This window comes from Neoarius graeffei, chromosome 14 (assembly GCF_027579695.1).
Source record: "Neoarius graeffei isolate fNeoGra1 chromosome 14, fNeoGra1.pri, whole genome shotgun sequence".
Classification (NCBI taxonomy): Eukaryota; Metazoa; Chordata; class Actinopteri; order Siluriformes; family Ariidae; genus Neoarius; species Neoarius graeffei.
Window position 1 is genome coordinate 25295601 of NC_083582.1, and position 21091 is coordinate 25316691.

The 21091-nt window shown below is 45.0% G+C and overlaps 1 protein-coding gene across 3 annotated transcripts in view; it reads right to left on the bottom strand.

Moving 5' to 3' along the window:
• lmf1 (lipase maturation factor 1) overlaps nt 1–21091 on the bottom strand; it is a 136908-nt gene that overhangs the window by 103559 nt on the left and 12258 nt on the right. Inside the window, exon 1 of one of the 3 annotated variants that reach the window (XM_060939471.1) lies at nt 18602–19032. The exons of the other annotated variants lie outside the window; for them this stretch is intronic. The gene's annotated coding sequence lies outside the window, so the exon portion shown is untranslated. Of the gene's footprint in view, nt 1–18601; nt 19033–21091 lie in introns of those variants that run through there. 3 annotated transcript variants of the gene reach the window in all.

Consider the following 21091-nt stretch of genomic DNA (forward strand, 5'->3'; position numbering starts at 1 on the left):
AGACGTTCCTAGTTCACCCTCACTACATGCTTGGGTTTGCCAAGTCTGTCCGGCAGCCTCCCCATGATCTCATCCAACTCACCACCAGGTGGTGATCAGTTGATAGCTGATTCACCTGAGTGTCCAAGACATATGGCCGCAGATCTAATGATATGGCCACCAAGTCGATCATCAATCTTTGGCCCAAGGTGTTCTGGTACCAGGTACACTTATGAACCACCTTATACTCAAACATGGTGTTTGTAATGGCCAATCCATGACAAGCACAAAAGTCCAACAATAAAATACTGCTCAGGTTTAGATCAGGCAGGCCGTTCCTCCCAATCACTCCCCTCCAGGTTTCTCCATCATTGCCTACGTGAGTGCTGAAGTCCCCCAGAAACACTATGGAGTCCCCAGTCGGCACCCCTTCCAGGACACCACCCAGTGACTCCAAGAAGGCTAAATACTCTGCACTGCTGTTTGGTACATAAGCACAAACAGTCACAGTTTTCCTCTCAGCAACTTGCAGTCACATAGAGGCGACCCTCTCGTTCTCCGGGGAGAACTCCAACACAGCAGCGCTCAACCAGGGACTCGTGAGTATCCCTACACCTGCCCAGCACCTCTCACCCTGGGCAACTCCAGAAAAGGAGAGAGTCCACCCCCTCTCCAGCAGTTTGGTTCCAGAACCAGTGCTATGCATGGAAGTAAGCCTAACTATATCTAGTTAGTACCGCTCCACCTCCCACACCAGCTCCAGTTCCTTCCCCACCAGAGAGGTGATGTTCCACATCCCAATCACTAGTCTGCGCTGCTGAGGTTCAGCATGCCCAGGCTCCCACCTTTGCCTGCCACCTGGCTCACAATGCACCCGACCCCAGTGCCTGTCCTTGCAGGTGGTGAGCCCACATGGCAGCGGCTCCATGTAATTTCTTCGGGCTGTGCCCAGCCGGACCTCATGGGCTAAGGCCCGGCCACCAGATGCTCACTCACGAGCTCCCCTCCCAGGTCTGGCTCCAGGAGGAGGCCCCAGTTTCACACTCCCGGGAGAGATGCTACAGCTCCTTCTTTGCCGTTTCATCGGAGTCTTCAATCACTCTTAGTCTGGCCCCTCCCCTGGAACCAATTTGCCTTGGGAGACCCTACCAGGGGCTAATGCCCCTGACAACACAGCTCCCAGGGTCCCAGGACACCCAAATCCCTCCACCATGTTATGGTGGCGATTCTTCAGAGGGTAGAATATGATGTCCCTAGGAAAACTGTGTAATGCATTTTTTCTGCTTCTATTTGAAAGGTATTAGACAAATAGCTACACTACAAGCACAGAGATATGTAGGTGAGAAACAGTAAACTAGGCTGCTCATTCACACACCTGTAATTTGTGTGCAGTTTGTTACTGCAAAAGAAAAGTAGATCAGGATTTATAAAATAATGTGCAATTTCCCCTATTGTGGGTGGTAAAAGAGAGCAACTGGACTTTCTTGAAGATTCTTGAAGACATTTCACCTCTCATCCGAAAGGCTTCTTCAGTTCTGTCTGACTAATAGGGAGTATCAGGTATTTATCCTCTCATGGATGAAAAACAATCCTAAGGTATCGTTGAATCATCCTGTTGGTGTGGGTCACTGGGGGCTGGGTGTGAACAGCCTAGAGTGTCGTTGGGGTGATCAATGGGTTGTTGGATCTCTCTGTCCTCCTCTGAGTCACTGAAAACAGCTGGGTTTTGGTGTGCATTCAGTTGTTTGGGAAGTGTGCCAAGGACTGCATTGTAGGTGGCTGATAAATGGTGTCTTAGACCACCACCTCTGTTCAGTGATGGCTATTCCAGGTTGACAAAAACCTTTAAAAAACATTTATGAGAGGATAAATATCTGATACTCCCTATTAGTCAGACAGAACTGAAGAAGCCTTTCGGATGAGAGGTAAAACGCCTTCAAGAATCTTCAAGCAAGTCCAGTTGCTCTCTTTTACCACCCACGGTTTACTATGACCTGGATTACTGAGAATCTTCACAGACAAATTTCCCCTATTATTAACATTATTAACATAGGGGGTTAGTTGGGTTGCTAGTTTAGCAACAGTCCCAATAGGACCTTAGTCCCTCCCAGATTTTAGTTCCATCTAGATTACAGTTCCACTTGGACTTTAAGAGACAAGGGAGAGGTAGACTACCAATAGGCAGGGGTGTGTGATGTGCAAGCCCATAGCCTCTCCACACTCAAGACCACTGTGCATGGTGAAGAGCCACATCCTTCACGAGGTGCCCCTGTTTAGAACAGAATACAGTGGATCTAGAGGAGTAAACCTCAATAAAAATCCTGCTAGATCTATGGTAAGCAGTAGTTCAAGAGGCATGTACCCACAGACTGATGCAATGGCTCTTGAAACAAAGTGGTATTGCAGAGGATCCATATCTGGACAATGGGATAGCATAAATGCTCTAGTCAGGGGAGAACTGTAGAGCAAGATGTGGAGTAGCACCCCATGTTGACTAACCATGCGCAACCAAAACCCTACAATGGAAACACAACTAAACAGCACCAGGGTTCAAGCCCGTGCAAATAATCATCCTGATGTTCAAGCAAGTACTGCAGTTGGCAGGAATGGTGAAGACGCTTCCTCAGACCCTGTTAGGAGGGAAGTGAATCATTGCAAGAACAGAAGGAAAAACTCTCTACTAAACTGTAAAACATATCTAATGATAGCAACCCTTAATGTCAGAACACTGAGAACAAAAAGCAAACTACTTGAACACAATTTCAACAAGGGCCAAGTGAGTATACTAGGAATCACAGACCACAAAATTGTACATGAAGACCTAGTTCTGATGCATCTTGAAAAATGTACTCTAATTACAACCAGTGCATGGAGAAATGCCAATGCAACTTCTTCAGGAGGAGTTGGAATTGTAGTGAGCAATAGTGCTGAAAAGGCACTCGCGGAGAGGATCCTAACTGTCAACTTCAATGGAAACCTGTGGGTGGTAAGAGAGAGCAACTGGACTTGCTTGAAGATTCTTGAAGACGTTTCACCTCTCATCCAAAAGGCTTCTTCAGTTCCGTCTGACTAGTAGGGAGTATCAGGTATATATCCTCTCATGGATGAAAAGCTCATCTAAGGTGTCGTTGAGTCACCCTGTTGGTGTGGGTCACTGGGGGCTGGATGTGAACGGCCTCGAGAGTTGTTAGGGTGATCAATGGATTGCCCGTTAAGGTGATCAATGGAATGCTGATTCTCTCTGTCCTCTTGTGAGTCACTGAAAACAGCTGGGTTTTGGTGTGCATTCAGTTGTTTGGGAAGTGTGCCAAGGACTGCATTGTAGGTGGCTGATAAATGATGTCTTAGACCCCCACCTCTGTTCAGTGATGGCCGTTCCAGGTTGACAAAAATGGCTTCTTTAACTCCTCGCTCATACCAACGATCCTCTCTGGCTAAAATGCGTACGTTGCAATCCTGAAATGAGTGTCCTTTGTTGTTAAGATGAAGGTAGACAGTAGAGTCCTGGCCTGAGGAACTGGCTCTCCTGTGTTGAGCCATACGCCTGTGGAGCGGTTGTTTAGTTTCCCCAATATATGAGTCCGTGCATTCCTCACTGCACTGAATTGTATACACTACGTTGTCCTGTTTGTGTCTGGGTATTCTGTCCTTAGGGTGGACCAGTTTCTGCTTCTAGTGAGATTCCAGAAGAAGACTTGGCTAAAGTACTAAATGATCTGCAAATTGATGACCGTGACTTCACACATGAATAACTAAAATACGCAAAGAAATCACTGAAGGAAGGGACTTCCGGTGGAGCGAGCACCTAAGATGGCCACGTAGGGGAATACGCTGCGAAACCGCTTACCTACCCCCTCCTTTAATAATGACTGACATATCCTAAATACAGAAAATAAGTGTGTGGAGGATTGTAACTTCATATTAATATGCAACCAGTCCAAAAAACCCTTACACAGTACAGCTTGAGAAGTGTAACTCGACAGACCCAGGAGGGTACAGAGCATATGGCAGCTACCCCGGACCCACCACAGATGGATACCGTAGCTGAGCTAACGAGCATTAAAACGCTGCTACAAGGCATCTCATGCAGTATGAGCGAATTAAAAACAGGGATGGATGCAGTTCAAACAGCTGTGGAGAAACTGGGAATTCGAGTGGCTGAAGCTGAGACTCGTATTTCGGCCCTTGAAGATCAAGGCCAAAGCCTGAGCGTTGCGGTGAACACGGCTACCAAAACAATCACCCAACTTCAGGAGAAAATAACATACTTAGAAGACGCCGGCCACCGTAATAATGTCCGTATAGTCCGTATAGTTGGAGTAGTGGAGGGCGCCGAAGGAGGAGACGTGCAAAAGTTTGTGCAGACATTTTTGGAGGAAACATTGGATCTCGAAATGGGCCTGGACTTTGAGATTGAGCGCGCCCACAGAACAGGTCAGCGGGGCAACAGAGACCGGCATATCCTGGTGCGTTTCCTGAGGTTTGGAGCCAGAGAAGCAGTGCTAAGGGCGGCCCGGGAGAAGGAGCGGGTGGAATGCCATGTTAATATGGCAGACATGCTTAAGTTACTATCGTGGAATATTAAAGGGGTGAATCTTGCTATTAAGAGGAAGAAACTTCTATATCTAAAACAAAAGAAGGTAGACATCTGCTTTTTGCAGGAGACTCATTTAAATAATGAAGAGTCAACCAAGTTACAAAGGGATTGGGTGGGTAAAATATTTTATAGTGCCTACTCATCTTGCCAGCGGGGTGTATGTATATTGTTTCGTAAAAATCTAAATATTACCATCCACAAGCAACTCTCGGACAGGGAAGGCAGGTGGGTGGCTGTCAGTGTAGATCTGTTTGGCAGTAGGTGCTCTCTTATTAATATCTATGTACCAAATACAGATTCTCCATTTTTTTTTGCTGACATATGCAATGTTGTGAAACAAATGGGGAATACTTACGTTATTATTGGGGGGGGATTTCAATCAGGTTAGAGACCTGACTCTAGATAAGTCAAAAGTTGCTAATACAAGATTAGTATATAAATCTCAAATAGCTATTGATGTTTTAGAAGAGGAGATGGGTCTAGTTGATATTTGGAGGATTTTACACCCCCAGGATAGGGAGTACACTTTCTAATCACTGAAGGAAGGAAAGCGGTGTGGACCATACAACATCCCACCAGAAGTCATAAAACATTGTGCCTTCAATGACATTGTTCTCCATTTTGCCAACAAGCTATTAAACGAAAACATGAAACCAGATCAGTGGTCTGAAATTGACATGCTTCCAATTCCAAAATCAGGCGGCTTGAGCAACACAGCCAACTACAGAGGCATTAGTCTGACTTCAGTAGTGACGAAACTTGTCAAAAAGATGATTTTAAATTGCATCCAACCCAAGATGTACAAACACTTCTGACCAAACCAGAATGGATTTAGACCGGGCAGATCAACTACAGCACATACAGTATCCTTGCCTTACAAAGGTTGACTGAGGGTGTCAAAAGCCATAACAAGAAAGCTATCATTCTCTTTGTCGACTTCAAAAAACAGGCGTTTCAATTACATGAAACCTGCGACAGATAACGTTGTAGGCACCCAAATTAAAAAGGCCTTTATTAAGGTCCATTATTAAGGTCAAGCGCCCAAAATATGCTACCAAAAGTAAAAAACAAAACAAAATGTTGATTAAATAAACTTGACTGCATAAAACCCAAACGGCAAAATTAGCGAGAATTAGCATGTATTTCTCGTAATTGATGTGAAATCCACACCATTCTCATGTTGTTCCGGGTTCGTCGAACTAGCCATAAGCCTCGCGCAGAGCACGAGTTCTCCATCAGTGGCAATCGGCACGCCATGATTTCGTGGAGCAGCGAAATGTGTACCAATGACCAGAGCGGGATTTCCACATTAGGTAAAGTTTCTTTCTTCTTCTTTTATGGTGATTGGCAAACAGCTTTTAGGTGCATTACCACCACCTTCTGGACTGGAGTGTGAACCAGAATGTTTACTACCCTATTGTGCCATCCATCCATCCATCCATCCATCCATCCATTATCTGCAGCCGCTTATCCTGTTCTACAGGGTTGCAGGCAAGCTGGAGCCTATCCCCTTGCCTATCCCCTGGACAAGTCGCCAGATCATCGCAGGGCTGACACATAGAGACAAACAATCATTCACACCTACAGTCAATTTAGAGCCACCGATTAACCTAACCTGGATGTCTCTGGACTGTGGGGGAAACCGGAGCACCCAGAGGAAACCCACACAGACACGGGGAGAACATGCAAACTCCCCACAGAAAGGCCCTCGCCAGCCGCTGGGCTCAAACCCAGGACCTTCTTGCTGTGAGGCGACAGTGCTAACCACTACAACACCATGCCGCCCCCTTATTATGCTAAATTCTCCTAATAATTCCTGTATCATTTAAAAACCTCAAAAATAGCGCTATATCCCACATTATCTGACCTCAACTGCAACATCTCTCTGATACCTAGTGTCATATGAATTAAATCAGGTAAAAGACTGAATAAAAGAGAGCTATTCAGGACACAACTGTGTGTATTTAATATACAGCTTGCATCTTAAATACATACAGTTGTGTAAGTGTGGGTGGAATCAGTGACTTGGAGCTTGGTCCTCTTGTTGATGATAGTCTTAGACACTGGTCTTTCATTTAAACTAAGATCTTTTACCTGACTACATACTGTGAATTGCACTGCCTGTTAGGGTTTTGCTGGGATTCGAACCTGGTTCGTTGGTGTGATGATCCAGCAAACCCCCACTAGGCCACCAGGGGAATGACTCAAATGCAGAGGCGTGAGGCGGAAGTAGAAAAAGTAACAAAAGGTTTATTTATACTATGTACACTATATACAATCCAGGGCAAAACAAAAAAAACAAAAACAAAGAGTATAATTCAAAAAGAAAAAGGCAAAAATGCAAAAGCTCAGAAGATCCACAAAACACAGTACAACGGAAACTGGAGATAAACATAACAGCACAAAGACTCCGTGACAAGAGGACTGAACTCAGGGGTATAAATACACAAACTAATTAAGGACACAGGTGAAGATAATTAGGACTAACAGGCAATTAACAAAAACACAAAACACAGGAACAGTGGCGGCCTCTAGAGGCCAAAATAAACAAGACACGAAAAGGAAATAACAGCGGCCTCTAGAGGCCAAAACAGTCCAAGTCCTAACAGGACCCCCCCCTCTAGGAGCGTCTCCTGACGTTCCCAGGGCGATCCGGATGGGCCGAATGGAAGTCCCGACACAGTTCTTTATCTAGGACATCCCGAGCAGGAACCCAGCAGCGCTCCTCAGGACCATAGCCCTCCCAGTCCACCAGATATTGCAACCCGCCGCGGACCCGGCGGGAGTCAAGCAGGCGATGCACAGTGAACACAGTCTGCCCCTGGAAGATGCGGGGGGGTGGGGGGTTCCTAGGGGCAGGGGCATACGTAGACGTCAGTACAGGCCGCAACAGGGAAACATGGAAAGTGGGGTTGATCCTCAGAGTCCGGGGCAACTGGAGCCGGTAGGAGACAGGGTTCACCCTGCGCACCACCTTGAAGGGGCCAATGTAGCGAGGAGCAAGCTTGCGGTTCTCCACCCGCAGCGGAAGGTCCTTAGTGGACAGCCAAACCCGCTGCCCAGGGCGGAAAGTGTGTGCAGGTCTTCTGTGGCGGTTGGCCTGAGTCTGGTTGGTTCTGGAGGTCTGTATGAGGGTCTTCCTGACCTTGCTCCAGGTCTTGCGACACCGTCTCACATATTGGTTGACCGAGGGCACCCCCGCGTCCTCCTCCTGGTCCGGGAACAGAGGTGGCTGGAACCCGAATTGGCACTGGAATGGCGACAGCTTGGTGGCCGATGACTGCAGGGTGTTGTGGGCGTACTCTGCCCATGGCAGCCAGGTGCTCCATGATGTCGGGTTATCCATAGCCAGGCCTCGCAGGGTGGTTTCCAGGTCCTGGTTGAGCCTCTCCGTCTGACCATTGGACTGTGGGTGAAACCCAGAGGAGAGGCTGGCAGTGGCTCCAATGACCTTGCAGAACCCGTGCCACACTCGGGAGGAGAACTGGGGCCCTCGGTCTGAGACGATGTCCTGTGGAAGACCAAAGACTCGGAAGACATGATTAAATATAAGTTTCGCTGTTTCAAGAGCAGAGGGGAGTTTGCACAGAGGTATGAAGCGGCAGGCCTTGGAGAATCTGTCAACAATGACCAAAATGACCATGTTACCTTGTGACTCAGGGAGACCCGTGATGAAGTCGACTGCCACGTGGGACCAGGGACGCCGGGGAATGGTCAGAGGATGCAGGAGACCCTGGGGACGCTGTCGTGGGTTCTTGGTTCTGGTGCAAACCTCACAGGACAGGACAAATGACCTTATTTCCTGCTCCATGTTAGGCCACCAGAAGCGTCTTTTCAGGAAGTCCAGGGTCCTCCGAGCTCCCGGGTGGGCGGTGAGAGGGGAAGAGTGACCCCACTGGAGAACCTTGGCCCGGGCTTGATGTGGGACGTACAAGAGGCCCGGTGGCCCCGTCCCAGGACCGGGGTCCTGGCGTTGGGCTCGTCGAACAGCCTCCTCAATACCCCAGCGGACAGGGGCCACAATCCGGGACACCAGGATAATAGGCCCGACTTCATTCTCCCTGTTAGTGGCAGAGAACAGCCTGGACAGTGCGTCAGGTTTGGTGTTCTTGGAGCCAGGACAGTACGAGAGGGTGAAGTCAAACCGACTGAAAAACAGGGCCCACCTAGCCTGTCGAGGGTTCAGTCTCTTGGCTTGCTGGAGGTACTCCAGGTTCTTGTGGTCAGTCCAAACCAGGAATGGATGTTGCGCTCCCTCCAGCCAGTGCCTCCACTCCTCAAGGGCCAGTTTGACCGCTAACAGTTCTCGATCCCCCACATCGTACCGGGATTCCGCAGGACTCAGGCGGTGGGAGAAGTAAGCGCAGGGGTGCAGCTTTCCTTCCGAACGTTGAGAGAGTACCGCGCCGACACCACTGTCCGAGGCGTCCACCTCCACGATGAATGGTTGGGAGGTGTCCAGGAGGACCAGAATGGGTGCCGTGCAGAAGCGGGCCTTGAGGTCTTTGAACGCCTTTTCTGCCTGAGGAGACCAGCCATAAGATCCACCTGTCCCTTTGGTGAGGTCTGACATGGGTGCTGCCACAGAACTGAAGTTCCTGATGAACTTGCGGTAGAAGTTAGCGAATCCTAAGAACCGCTGAACCTCCTTAACGGACTTGGGAGTAGGCCAGTCCCGGACGGCCAGGGTCTTGGCAGGGTCCATTTGGAGTTGGCCTGTCCGTACAATAAATCCCAGAAAGGAGACCTCGGGAACATGAAATTCGCATTTCTGGGCCTTGGCGAACAGATTGTTCTGTAGCAGCCTCTGGAGAACCTGGCGGACATGGTGGCGGTGCTCCTGCATGGTCTTGGAAAAGATAAGGATGTCATCGAGGTAGACAAAGACGTACAGGTTAATCATGTCCCTTAAGACGTCGTTGATTAGGGCCTGAAAAACAGCTGGTGCGTTGGTGAGTCCGAAGGGCATCACCTGGTATTCGTAGTGCCCAGACGGGGTGTTAAAGGCAGTCTTCCACTCATCTCCCTGTCGGATACGGATGAGGTGGTATGCGTTCCGTAGGTCCAACTTGGTGAAGACGGTGGCGCCTTGGAGCAGGTTGAAAGCAGTGGACATCAGCGGAAGGGGATATCGGTTGCGCACAGTGATCTTGTTCAGGCCCCTGTAGTCAATACATGGTCGAAGCCCCCCATCCTTCTTGCCGACAAAGAAGAAGCCGGCACCAGCAGGTGAGGTGGAGGGTCGAATGAACCCAGAGACCAGGGCGTCTTTGAGGTATTCCTCCATAGCCTTGCGTTCTGGCTGAGAGAGGGAAAACAGTCTGCCACGAGGAGGGGTAGTCCCAGGGAGCAAGTCGATGGCACAGTCGTAGGCCCGGTGCGGAGGAAGAACGGCGGCCCTGCTCTTGCTGAATACTTCCTTGAGATCCCAGTACTCTGTGGGAACTTGAGATAACTCGGTGAGATCAGGGGGCTCGGCAAGAGACACAGGAGAGCTAGAGAGCAGACAAGAGGCATGGCATGCAGGGCCCCATTCCACAACCTGGCTTGTTACCCAGTCTATGCGAGGGTTGTGGCGAATAAGCCAAGGAAGGCCTAGAATAACTGGGAACTCAGGTGAAGGAATCAGGTGCAGGGATATTTCTTCCTTGTGACCTTGAGACTGGAGGAAGACTGGAGAAGTAACTTGGGTGACTCTTCCATCACCTAACGCTTGGCCATCGAGGGCAGACACAGACAGAGGGACTTCAAGAGGTGCAGTAGGTATATTGATGCTTTGGGCGAAGTGAATATCCATAAAGTTCCCAGCCGCCCCTGAGTCTAACAAAGCTTGACAAGAGTGGACAGACTCACCCCAGGAGATGGAGACCAGGATGTAGATACCTTGGCCAGGGAGTCCGGGAGAGAGGGTAGGCCCCGTCACAACCCTCCCTCGGCTGGACGGGGCGGTCCTTTTCCCAAGAGTTCGGGACATGATGCTCGGAAGTGACCAGGCTTGCCACAGTAGATGCAACACTTGTCCCTCCTTCTGCGCTCCCTCTCAGATGCAGAGAGGCGAGTACGACCCACTTGCATGGGTTCTGGACAGTCACTGAAGGAGGTAGATGGTCTCCAGGTAGAGGTAGGGAGGCTGGGGGGGCTCAAGGCTTGGTGGCGTTCTCTCATCCTGTTGTCCAGACGAATAGCATGTGAGATGAGGGTTTCGAGGTCACTTGGGCATCCAATAGAGGCCAGACCGTCCTTGATGGGGTCAGACAGACCATGGTGGAAGGCTGACACCAGGGCAGTCTCGTTCCATCCACTTACTGCTGCGAGTGTTCGGAACGAGATGGCGTAATCTGCGACGCTTCCTCCTTGCCGGATGGACATGAGCTTTCGGGCTGCGTCGGTACTGATGTCTGCCTGATCGAAGACCCGAAGCATCTCTTCAGAAAACAGCTGGAAATCAAAGCACTCAGGTCCCTGTCTTTGCCAGATAGCAGTAGCCCAGGCTCGCGCCTTACCAGCTAATAAGGTGATCACAAAGGCAATCTTGCGGCGATCCGTAGTGTAGGTGGTAGGCTGAAGCTCAAAGGTGAGTTGACACTGGGTAAGGAACTCTCGGCACTCACTGTGCTTGCCGTCATACCTCTGTGGTGCAGGAAGGCTGGGTTCGCGAGGTGAAGAAGGCAGCATGGCAGGAGGCACTGGAGCAGGAGTGGGAGCTGGATCAGGAGCAGGAACTGGATCAGGAGCAGGAGATGCAGGCAGAGATGTCAGCTGTGCCAGGGTTTTCCCAATTTGCTGAAGCAGTTCCTCGTGGCGAGCAAGGGCCTCACGTTGGCTGGTGAGCGTACGTCCATGAGCGTCCATGGTCGCTCCGAAGCGTGTCAAAGCTGCCATAATTCCCTGAAGGTTGGCCGGGTAGACAGTTGAAGCAGCCTCTGCTGAGTCGGTCATGACGGAGTCTTTCTGTTAGGGTTTTGCTGGGATTCGAACCTGGTTCGTTGGTGTGATGATCCAGCAAACCCCCACTAGGCCACCAGGGGAATGACTCAAATGCAGAGGCGTGAGGCGGAAGTAGAAAAAGTAACAAAAGGTTTATTTATACTATGTACACTAAATACAATCCAGGGCAAAACAAAAAAAACAAAAACAAAGAGTATAATTCAAAAAGAAAAAGGCAAAAATGCAAAAGCTCAGAAGATCCACAAAACACAGTACAACGGAAACTGGAGATAAACATAACAGCACAAAGACTCCGTGACAAGAGGACTGAACTCAGGGGTATAAATACACAAACTAATTAAGGACACAGGTGAAGATAATTAGGACTAACAGGCAATTAACAAAAACACAAAACACAGGAACAGTGGCGGCCTCTAGAGGCCAAAATAAACAAGACACGAAAAGGAAATAACAGCGGCCTCTAGAGGCCAAAACAGTCCAAGTCCTAACACTGCCAAGTCTTGTGATGTGACTGAAAAACCTTTTGTGTCACAGGTCTGCTACAGGTTTGTCTCTTTGATGGCAACAGTGCATAACTTGCTTTTTCATTCACAGGCTCCTTTCCTCAAGGCTCTCCTCAGGTCCCAACACATCTTTAAAATACTAACTAACTGTATTCTAATTATTTTTGTCATGTACGTGTACATCAAGAGAGATTAATGCTGTAGACATTTTGCAATAAAGGTTCAAAATAAATAGATAAATAATAGATTTCTTTATTTATTCATAACTTTGTAGCTAAAAAAGCAGCAGCAGGTTTAAACACAGAGCACTGGGAAAACAGCACTTTGCACATGCAGAAAAGCCCAAATTACCCTGTATCACGACGGAAAAAGCCCAAATTATGTAACTGAAAGGCCTGAAAAAGCTTTTGATTCCATACATAGAGAAATAATGCTGAAAATTTTGAAATCACATGACATACCACACAGAATCCATAGTGCCATCTGCACAATATATGAAAACACCAAAGCCAGAGTGATAACCCCAGATGGGGAAACAAAGTTCTTTAATATCATTGCTGGTGTATTACAAGGCGACACCTTAGCACCATACCTTTTTGCTATAGTTCTTGACTACGTTATGCACAAAACATATTTCAGCTACACAAAATAAGTCGGAGAGTGTCACCTGTAATAGTAACAGACCTAGATTTCACAAATGGTCTTGCCATAGTAACAGACGAAATTTTCAAGGCACAAGAAATTCTATTAGCCTAGAAAATGAGGCAGACAAAGTGGGGCTGCATTGTAATGCTAAAAAAAAGAGCTTCAATCTTTCAACCAAACCAAAGAAGTTATTATAAAAGCTAAAGTTGAAACAACCATCAAAGAAGTAAAAAATTTCAAGTACCTTGGCTCTTGGATAGAGAGCACAGAAAAAGACTTTTCTGTACGAAAAGCTCTTGCCTGGAATATCTGTCACAAACTGAGAAAAATATGGTCTTCCAAACTCTCAAGAAAACTGAAGACAAGATTATTCACTGCTACAGTAGAAACTGTACTGTTATACGGTGCCGAAACCTGGACAATGTCAAAATCACTCACTACGTTTACATGCACATAGAGAGAATCGAATTTCTGCCGTTGCTCGACTGAAATCGAAGTTCAAAATGCCATGTATACACCTTAATTCGGCTGAAATTGAACCGAACTTGATTTCTCGGAATCGAGCTACACGACCTAGTTTATGCGATTTCTGCCGAGCTATTTTGCGCATGTATACCCTATCGAGCTAGTTGTCGAGCTACTTCCGGAAGTGACGAGTGACGAGACCACAAGCGGGAAACACAACAGCCTCGGTCGGCATGACAACGAATCATGAGAACGGCATGAATCTTTTCTTTTTGTGGCATTGTTTGCACTGTTAAAATTTAGCTCACTTACTGTATCACCAAATACATCTGTACAGCTGTTGCATAGCTGTGAATTGTGTACATAAACAAGTCATTGTATTTGTGTGTGTGTATATATGTCCAACATCTGAAGCATGTCAATAAAAACAAAACAACTGAACTTTTTGTGTGTTTATTAAGACATAAGTTAAATTGTAAGCAAAAAAAAATATTTTTTTGTAAGCAAAAAATGGACTTTAGAAAAATATTATTGTGCAAAATAAGTTTTCTTACAAAACAGTGGTCTGCGCCGGACAGTTTGTAGCCATAGTCTGTTAGAGCAAGCCTAACAGCTTGAACATGGAACTGCTAGTGTTGCCAGATTGGGGGTTTTAAGTGCATTTTAGCGGATTTGAACATGTTTTGGGCTGGAAAACGTCAGCAGTATCTGGCAACACTATAGCTCTTCTTCATGACGACAACCGGAAGTGTACCAACACGATGGGGCGTGTAGCGCCACGTGTGGCTCGGGTGCACAATGCACCTTGCACAATAGCCCGATTTCACTTGTGCATGTAGGATTGGATTTCTCTGGCACCCCTGCTGGGACCCTTTGCTCGATTACCAACAGCAGCTCGATTTGGACGTGCATGTAAACGTAGTCATTGAAAAAGCAATTGGATGGCTGCTACACACGAATGCTCAGGATGGCTCTGAATGTGTCTTGGAAGAGCCACACAAAAAATGCAGAGCTATGGAGATCTCCCAACTGCATCCACAAAAGTGTAGCAACAAAGAATGCGCTTGGCAGGACATCTTGTACGTCACAGTGACGAAGTTGCAAACACGCTTGTACTATGGCAACCCACTGATGGAAAACCCCAGCATGGCAGAAGACATACAGTACATTGACAACCTGCTGGACGACACAGGATGTAAAAGTGTGCAGGATCTAAAAACCATCATGATGGACCGCTCAGTCTGGATTAACTGCCCTGGTGAAAAATAAATGTGCTAAGTGTACTAAAATTTAGCATACTTTTGTGTACTTGAAGCCACACTAATCATCAATATACTTCAAGTGTGTTTATGATTAGTTAACTTGAGGCATGCTATTTTGGAACAACTAATTTTGTACTAAATATATTTTAATTGTAATTAAATTGTAAAAAAAGTGCAACTTGAAGTGTATTTAGTGTACTTTTATGTGCTAAAGTGGAACAACTTAAAGTATATTTTGTATACTTTAAGTATATGACTTTATATGTACTAATATATGCTTAATTAGTACTTTGTATTATAAGTATCTTAAAAATTAGCACACTTTAGAAATTACACATAACTTTCACTTAAAGTATATTTTTGTATAATATATTTCTATAAAGTGTAATATAGTATAATTATTTTAAAGTGTGTTAAAAGTGTTAACGTGAAAGCGTGATGTTAGTATACTTTTTATATATTTACAAAAAGTACAATTTGTGTAAGTACATTTTCAATATACTATTGAAAATATGAATATACTTTAACAGGGATCCCAGCAGTAATTGAAAAAAAATAGAGGAGCGTAAGAAACTATCAGCAGGGGTCAAGGGGGCTGCAAGCCCCCTGAAGCTGTTGAGATTTTAACATTTAAAGATGCTATAGAACACATTTTTTACATAGATTTAACATAGAAAAGCAACAGAATTTAACAATAATGTGTATCTACTTGATGCCATATTTTGTAATCAATGACATAAGTGGCAAAAAAAAATTGTTATTTTTAAAAATTAGATGAAAATGTAGCTTTGAAGAATATACTTCTTCTAACCCGGACACTGTTCCGCGATCTCTTTTATGGACGATATCTTTTTTCCACGACATATTCAGGACTGTGAAATTATAAATAAGAAATCCGAGGAAAGGGGGGGGGGGTCTAGGGGGCACAGCCCCCCAGCATAAGCCGGGGGTCTGGGGCCCGCAGGGCCCCAAACACCAAGCCATTTTAGGTGTTATATGGTGTATTCTGAGCATTTCCTGCAAGTAAAAAATTGATCTCAACAAGTAAATATTTGACTAGTCTTGGTCTTCATTTTGCCATATAAAATACCTATCAACAGTTTTCTCTTTTAAAATGAAAGATCCATGTAAAATACCTTGAAATATCTCATAAGTGCCTATGTATTTTATCTCTTAATCAAAATAAAAGTAAAAAAAAACGTGTAAATAACAATTTAAAGAAATGTTAATAAAAGAAAACTTTGATAGGCCTTTCAAAATGACTTTGTGAAAAATCATGCTCAATATTTAAGTGAGAGATACCTGTTGTCTTCCAAATTACACTTAATTCTTGTATTATGTCCTGGCTTTTTCCAAGAATCTGTCACAATGTCTCTTGTCTACAGAGCAAAAGTTTTAAAAAACTAAGTAAGAGCCTTTATTGTCTCTTCAAGAGAGAAATTTGTCTTGGGCACAAAGTCTGGCAATTCACATCGACTTATACACACAATGGACAACACAAAATACATTTAACGTTTAACATCCACACAACAGCATTCATAATAAATATTACCACACACACACCCACCCATAGACACACACACACACACACACACACACACACACACACACACACACACACCCATCACCCCCCCTCCCTCCACCCTCCCTTTCTAAGAAAATTAAAAGACCAAGGAATAAAATTACACTTAACATAATACCACGGGTGGCAAAGCCTAAAAAACCTAACCTAACACCCCCACCCCAACACCCCCACACTACCTACTATTGAGTAATTTAATAGACCAAGGAACCATTGACAATTTAAACCTATTTGTCCTGCAGTTTGGCAGCCTATATCTTCTTCCTGATGGTAAGAGTTCATATTCTCCATGCAAAATATGTTCATCATCCTCTACGATTTTCAGTCCCTGCCTCCTCACTGCCTCATCAAATAAAACCTGAAGCGATGTGGGAGGGGGCATGCCCATTATCTTCCCCGCTCTCTTAATAAGGGTTTGTAATTGGGCTTTCAATTTCACAGACAGGTTCCCTAACCAAACTGTGATGCCGTATCTGATGATAGACTCAATGGAGGCCCTGTAAAATGCCATCATTATGTCTTTGTCAATGCCAAAAACTCTCAGCCTTCTCAAAAAATGCAGCCTCTGGCTAATCCTTGAGCATAAAAACTCAACATGCGGTCCCCATTTAAGTTCAAAGTCGAATACAACACCCAGGTATTTGTACATTGCTACCTGTTCCACTGCCTCCCCATTTAACGTCACCAAAGCATGGTTGCCTATGGATCTGGGGTCAAAAATCATCTCTTTTGTTTTACTCACATTTAAAACCAGTTTGTTTGATTCACACCACCCTGTCTATTTCTGACTGATAGACAGAGGCATCTGAGTCCTGCATTAACAGACTAAGAATTACTGTGTCATCTGAAAACTTAATAATATGATTATTTGTATAATAGTTTCTACATTCGTTGGTATATAGTGTGAACAGTAATGGAGAGCTCACGCAACCCTGTGGAACTCCTATATTAATGGTCAGTGAGTCTGAAAGTGTGGAGTTTATCTTTACTTGCTGTGTTCTATCAGTAAGGAAGGCTTCATACCATTTTATTATTACTGGGTTGACTTCCATACTTTTTAATTTATCTACTAAAAGATTTGGTACAATAGTATTAAAAGCTGAACTAAAATCCATAAAGAGTAATCTGGCATATGCCCTGCTGTTTTCCAAGTGTTTTAGTATGAGGTGGGATGTAGTGCATAAAGCATCCCCAGTGCTTCTCCTATCTTTGTAGGCAAATTGATAGGGATCAAGGAGATGTTGAACTTGTGCTCTTAATTTGCCCAACATCAATCGCTCAAATGATTTCATTATTACAGATGTTAATGCAACAGGTCTGAAATCATTATTTTCTCTTGGGCATGGCTTTTTTGGGATAGGAATTATTATTGATTTTTTCCACCCAGTAGGTATGATGTGTGTCTCAACAGATAGCTGAAACACTGGGCACCATGCTTCTGCAAGCTCACAAGCAAAATCATGTAAGATTAGTGGTGAGATCTTATCTGGTCCACTAGCCTTCCTAGTGTGCAAGGCCCTGAATGCCTTCCTAACAGTAGATGTTTCAATTATTATATTATCATCGACACCACAAACAATATTTACTGGTAGGCCCCTGTCCTTCCCAGTATCAAATCTTTTATAAAACATATTTAAATCATTGGCACGTTCTTGTTCATTATGCACACTGAAGGTCCTTCCCACGTTGTTTAGGTTTGTCATGTCCTTTATGCATTCCCACATATTTTTCGTGTCTTTCGTTAGAAATGCTTCTTTGATCTTAAGTCTATGCTGGTCCCGTGCCTCCCTTAGTCTCCATTTCAGTTCTTTTTGGACGCGCTTTAGCTCTACAGTGTCATTAGTCCGAAATGCTCGCTTTTTCTGCTTAATGCAGTCTTTTATATCGGGCGTAACGTAGTCTTTGTTATTTGGGTAGATTTTGATGTTCTTCTTAGGCACCACTGTGTCGACGCAAAAGTGAGTGTAATCTGTTATCACATCCACCATAAAATCCAGATCTTTTTCCTGGTGGAATACCTCCCAATTCGTCGCGAAAAACACCCGCTCAATTCCTCTTTAGCCGATTCCGCCCACACACTGACTGTTTTTGTGATTGGTTTACTCTTTTTGATAAATGGCTTGAATGCAGGTATTAAGTGAATAGTGTTGTGATCAGAGTTCGAGAGTGGGGATCTAATTTTAGCAACATATGCATTCTCGATGTTGCCATAACACTTGTCCAAGATCTTGTTTTTCCGCGTACTGTTTTTCACATATTGCTGAAAACCAGGCAATACACTGTTTGGGTTGCAGTGGTTAAAATCTCCCAAAACTAGCATGGGTGCGTCGGGCTTGTTTAGCAATTGTTGGTGAACACAGTCCGCAATACGAGACGCAGCTTTCCCCGCATTACCACTTGGTGGTATATATACCACACACACGAAGATGTTCCCAAAGTCCCTAGGTAAGTAAAAAGGTCTTAGACTTAGGCACAGCAGTTCGAGGTCAGGTGTGCACACCTTGTCTTTAACAGCGTAGTTCGTACACCAGGAATCCTTTATGTAGACACAGACACCCCCTCCCCTCCGTTTCCCCGAGCTACAGTCTCTGTCCAAACGAACGTTAGTAAACCCCTGTACCTGAGTCAATTGATCAGGGAAATCCTCCTGCAGCCAGGTCTCCGTGAAGGCCATCAAGCATGCCTCCTGGTAGTCATAACAGATCCTGGTGTTGAGGCGTAGTTCGTCCAGTTTATTTCTCAAAGAGCGCACGTTACTCAAAATGATTGAGGGCAGGGGTGGTCTATCGGGTCGCCGTCGGAGATGTTGCCGAACGCCCCCTCTCCTGCCCCGTTTTCGCGGCCTTCTCCCGTGTCCCCTCCGTATCAGGAAATCGGGGACATTTCCTAAAAAATCAGGCGTCGGCGTAGCTCTCGTGCGCAGTGATAGAAGCAATTCGCTCCCGTAGCGCAGCACCTGTGCACCTGCGCCAGGTGACCTAGCTCCATCGGCGCACTCCGCCCAAACAATGGATGCGATGACCAGAACCACCAGGAACACACCCCCAAACGTCCTCCACATGCTGACAGACGAAAAACGCAGTACACTTGACGAACTTAACAAAACAACACTCATGGACCTAGACAAACTTTAGCCAACTCAGAACAAACTTTAAACATGCAAACAAACAGCCAGGAGCTCTCATGCCCGGGTCGCAACAGTGCTGCGCCACCGGAAGTGTTTCTTATGTTTCTTATCTAATATATTATTTACATCTTTTCTTTTACTTCTGGCTCCTTCTTCTCCCCTTTGCATCACTCCCAGATATTTCTTTCAATTCATCTTTCAGTAAGGCTATTAGTTATTAGTTCTATAGTATTTGCATTCCTCTATTAAAGCTATTTACAAAATGTTCATAGTCTGTCAAACAGCATTTAATGAAAGTCTTTTAATTTTCTTTTCTTTAACACCATCTCTTTCAGTTTTGCAAACTTGTTCTTTTTCATCTTTTCCTTCAGTCTGTGTGTGTGTTCTTTTCTAGCCCTCTTTGCATCTCTCTCAAACACCTCCTTAGCTTTCCTTTTTGATGGCATCTTAACTATGTCTGATCTTGCACCCTGTAAGTACAAAATTCACGTACGCGGTGCCAGGTCACACAATAGCTATTTTTAGCTCTGTCATGCACTCCTGAGCAATGTTGCCAGATACTGCTGACGTTTTCCAGCCCAAAATATGTTCAAAACCCACCAAAATGCACTTGAAAACGCCCAATCTGGCAACACTGCTCCTGAGTTGCAGTTTAGACGTGTTCCACGCTCAACTAGCATAAAACTCCGCGAGTCCGGCTGTATTGAGCCGCCAGTCTCGTGCAAGGCGATTAAAACCGACTAGAACCCCCCAATGATTTTTAATGCAAAAATAGACGTTTTGTGAAGATATTTCTCGCGACAGAATCCGCGGAAATTTCACAGCCCTGCATATTGAATTAAGTTCAACGCATTAGAAACAAAAGCACGAACGGAGTTAAAACACATTTTCTAGCAAATGGGTGCAGCCATATTGTTTTCTCGTTCTATCGCGTACAGTCTCGCGGTATTTACATCAATTTAACTTCCGAGTGTTCCCGAATGTCAACGAGAACAAACGAAGCTGACAAAAACATCGCTAAACAAGCAAACCAAATCAGAACGTATTCTGCTGGTCATTTTACTTAAACAAACATATTTTTAACGGATATACAAGAGATAAAAAAAAAAACCACCACCACTTTGGCTAGAAAAATAGCGGAATTCCGCTAAATAGCGGACGTCTGGGATCCCTGCTTTAAATACAATAAAGTACTTTTTTTTTCGCCAGGATGTGCCAAAGATGTAGGGCGTCCCATAGGACGACCTACAGTTGTGGTCAGAAGTTTGCATACAGTGACATGAATATCATCTTGGATATGAATGTCATGGCAATATTTGGGTTTTCAATGATTTCTCTGAACTGTTCTTTTTCTGTGGCAGAATGATTGTACAGCATACATCTTTAAAAAAAACTAGAATACTGTGCACAATTTTCTTTGGGTTTTCTGAAATTAACACAGGGTCAAAAGTATACATTCAGGTCAAGAATTTACATACAGCACACCTAATATTTGAGTAAAATGTCTCTTCGCAAGATTCACCTTGACCAAACATTTTTTGTTTACCATGAACAAGTTTCTGGCAGAATTCTGGTTGGATATTTCATGACTCTTCATGGCAGAATTGGTAGAGTTCAATTAAATTTTTTTTTCTTGGCATGGACTCGACTTATAAGCACGGTCCTTATATTTTCAAAAGGGCTGAAGTCAGGGCTTGTTTTAAACTGTTCTTCTGTGTTGAGACTTTTCAGGAAAAAGAAGGTACATTCCAACATGGGTAGGCCACAAATCTGCACTGTCACTCCAGTCATTTTGAGGAATTCTGTACAGATCATAACCACTAATAAACTCTAATTTCCACGAATATCTATCTTTCGCTTCTTTTTGACTAAGATTATCCAACTAATCTGGTAGTAGAGCTTTTTTAGCTGTAGTTTTCTTCGAACAACAGCAACAGATGCTGGACATCTTCGCTTGGCTTCAGTATGTGAACAAAGTTTGCT